Source organism: Eutrema salsugineum, unplaced genomic scaffold, assembly GCF_000478725.1.
Source record: "Eutrema salsugineum unplaced genomic scaffold, Eutsalg1_0 scaffold_4, whole genome shotgun sequence".
NCBI lineage: Eukaryota > Viridiplantae > Streptophyta > Magnoliopsida > Brassicales > Brassicaceae > Eutrema > Eutrema salsugineum.
The window spans coordinates 9,534,660-9,538,875 of NW_006256686.1; positions in this window are offsets into that span (position 1 = coordinate 9,534,660).

Consider the following 4,216-nt stretch of genomic DNA (forward strand, 5'->3'; position numbering starts at 1 on the left):
TAGATCACCTAATGAGTGTGAAATGGGGTCGTTTCTAGGAGAATGAAAGGAAGGCTATATTCTCCAAGTTCACTCATGAAACCAGGAATGTTCAAGGCCAAAATGAACACAATAGAGAACTCAAGTTCTACGAGAAAATGTTGCTGCACAATAACTGTTGTTTCGGTTTACATCAAAGTCTAGGTGGTTCAAGACATCATGTTCACCTCCTGGCTGACTAAATCCGATAAATATTAAAAATGATTGGTTCAAAGCTGAAAATGCCACCTCTCAGATACAATTGCATTTTCGCATACTCTCGGAAGTCTGTCTAGCCTAGTCAGAGTCGTGTCTAGTCTAGTCGAGTTAAGTTTTATCGAGTCAGTTGAGTCTTCATATGTTTAAAGTCATTTCTCTTCATGTGGGGGATTGTTGGGCCAAAATTTTATTAAAGCCCATTAAGAGTAAAGAGAAAATGAAGTGAGTGTGTAATGGTTTTGTCCCACATCGATGGATTATTGGGAAATGCTCTAGTATATATTAAGAGCTGCTTCATATATGTTTGAATAACATGTGAGAGAAAAAAGAGAAAGCCGGGCCGGGCCGGGCCAGGCCAAGCACGGGCGTGGGCGCGGACGCGGGTCGTGTTGGTCGAATGGGCTTTCGGGCCTAAGGCGGGTATTCTTTTTAGGCCATATTTTTATGAGCATCTGGTCAACGTTTTTAGTTTTTGACTTTCTGTATTATGTGTTTGATTCAGTCAAAAGAATATTGGATATTCATTATCCCCACAAAAACGTAACAGATGAATCACAGATTGCTGATTTTTCGCCTTTGACTACACTAAATTTATGGCCGTGATTCGTGATGACTTGTGGATTTTTCGGGATTTTTGGAGACTACTCAAGTCTCTTCCTCTGCTATATATACACGACCTCTTCTCTCATTTTTCACACTTACACACCTCTCATTTTCTTCTCTGAAATATTCGCAACAGTCTTTCTCCTTCTCTTTTTTTATTTATCGTAAGTTCTTTTCCGAGAGTATAGTAGAACTAGTTCGTTTAGATCCGTGTTTCTTAGTGCTGTTGAAAACAGATAAGTTTGGTTGTATCCTGCGACTTTTGGATCACAGAAACTCGTCGCACTATGGGCGATTCAAAGAGTTAAGGAAAGAGATCATAGTCTCGCCTCCACTCGATTATCTTTTCCTTAACGTTTATTTCCTAAAACTCATATTTCAATTGCTATTTAGTGTTCAATATTTTTGGTCCTACATATATAACTGATTCAATAGCTGAAACAAAATATTCCGACACGTTGGAATATTAATTACTAAGGTTGTACATGTCTTGCTAAATAATGTATATGAATAAAGAGGAAACATGAACTTTTTAAGATGATTCCAATTTTGTCTGCAACATAAAATATTTTTTTCAACATACAACGAAAAAGGTTGTGTCTTGCTAGTTAGATAATGCAGTCTGGACCTCTTATATGAGCAATACCCTAATTATTATTATCAGATTTAGTGAAGACGTTTGTAATTTGGTACATGCAATTTATAATATCCGTCTAATTGCTGCGAACTCACGAACTATATATACAATGTTTTCTTTTGTGTGGTGAAATCTCCATCCTACAATGCTTCAGTTTTTTTTTTTTTTTGGCAATGCTTCAATCTCTTGTTTTTGGCGCCTTTCAAACAAAATCAACTGTTTCACAAAATGGGTAGTATTAATAATTTTCAAAAGTCCAGTTAATGTAAGAAAACTTATAGTTAGTTGCTTTAGCAAACTCATAGCTTCACTTCTTCAAGAAGAGGCTGCCACAAATTCGTCAAGTAGTTGGCCATTTTTTCATGCCTCTTCTCATGTTTTGCAATCATCTCAAGCGTCTGAGATGAGGAACATTCAGTGACAAGAGAACAATATACCACACTAATGGAGTTTGCTAGATTCAAAATAACACAACCAAATAGTAAGCTCTTTATTAAGCTTATAAAAATATACAGTTGTCAAATCTATGAAACTGAAAGAATCATAACTTCGTTATATCGTCTATACTTCTTGGAAAACATGAATCTTCTTCTCTTCTTCTTATACCTCTCGGCTAGCCAATTCCTCAACATAATACCGACGACGAAGAAACCCATCCTGATCTTCTTTACCAGAATCCAAACAATGCAATTATTTTATTACAAAATCATGTTTTCTCCTTTTTCCACTTTTATTACAAGTTTTTTATTATTGAGTTAATCGTTTTACATAGTTGAGGTAATCATATTAGTCACAAAAACGACAAAGAGTTTCAGTTTGACATACTCTTGCTTACCTTTCATCTTTTTTTTTACCATGTATCTTTTGTGTAAACTAGTGATCAATTAATTTTTATTTTTATTTTCATCTTGCTTTTTCCTGAATTATATATTGATAACTGATATCACAATTAAGAAACTGATTCGACAATTGTGTAAAGAACATAAAACACAACGAAAAACTCACTGGACAACTCATAATTTATAATATCCATCGAAGATAGTATATTTGGAATGATGGGTTATGGATGATTCGAAATGGGTTATGGTTGACATTTGAATGATAGTTTATAAATGGTATTTGGATGATGGATTATGGGATATCTGCAAACATATTTTCATTTACGGATATTGTATATGTCATGTAGATTGTTTGTGCACAAACAAATCAAAATCTTGTTGAGGACTTCTAGTAAACCTGAATTACATGATTACATTTCATCCGAGCAAATAAAAAAGGCGCAAGTTTACAAAATAGATAAGGAAAACTTTTATTAAATGGACAGTGTGATACAGACCAAATGTGTGTGGACATGGTATAAGGGAGACATTGTGTAGTGGACAAGTTTATGTGTACACGTAAATCAAAACATTGTTGAAGATTTCAACTAAGAACGAGAATTAGCAGTTTGAGGGACACAAAGTGTGCTCTTGCCTAGAGGGTAAACAACATGTATTTGAGCTCCCATATTCCATATAGTCAGGTGAAAGATGATGTTTCAGGAAAATCAGAACCAATAGGTCCAATACCAAACTTGTGGCTTTGACCAACTCGAGGCTGAGGTGAATTTGCAACACCATATCTCCATGTAACACAATTTTGAGTTTAAGTACTGCCATTTCCATTTTCATTTAGGAGAAAATAGATTTCTAATTAATAATTTTTAAAACTAATTTCTACAGAAAATTAATGCATACATTTGATACGAGCTATCTCCCTTGTCTTAGCTCGTGTAATGGGTCCCGAATATTCGGTCGCTATGATGAAGGTAAGAACGTAGAATGAAAACTCAAGTTTCCTCGTTAACCCTAGTCTCTCTCTTGAGAATAAAGTTAACTATTGGAAGATACTCTTTATTGATTATAAGGATGCCCTTATATAGGGAACAATGAAATCAAACTCCTAAACCCAAAAGAAAAAGATACTTGTGCTAATTTAAGAAAAAAGGAAAAACACCAAACTATAAACTTATTCTAAAAAGGAAAAGTCTTACCTCATTTCTTTCGACGATGGTACATTAACACGTAATGCGTATCATTACTCCCCTCCTCGACGAGGAGCTTGTCCTGAAGCTTTAGTTCAGGATAAACTTCTAACAGCTTCACTGCATTTTCCCAAGTAGACTCTGCTGCAACACCTTCAGTCCATTTCGCCAGAACTTGTCTAACACCGCCGCACATTCGTGCTTGAAGAAGATTGATTGGTTTTTCAGGGGCTCAGATACATGACGTGTTGGTTTGGCATAAAATCGACTTATATATAGTCTTCTGCGGCTTCAACCTCCCAGGGTTAGACCTCCAGCGACTAAAAACCTCCCCGGCAATGGTGCCAAAAACTTGATGGGGAAGCGAGACTAGGGTTTTTTTTAACAAACCCGTTGGTTCTCAAAAAGTTTTAAATTTATAAAACCCTAGTGTCTGCTAGTGCACAGATGTACGTTGTAGGACTTACGCTGGCGATCCATAGAGAGCATGTCTAATCTGTGAGAAACACCAAACTGGTAAAGTAAGCAAAGCCATAAAATCATGGAGTATTTGGGGCTTTTGGCTAATAATCATTAACTAAACCTAATCTACTAGTCACAAAAAAATAAGATGCATGCAGGATGAATTTGTTAAAAGAGTATCTCAAGCATATCGACTCGACTATAGGTTTAGAACTCATGACGATTTATACTATCTCCTGATTACTCTAATCGAT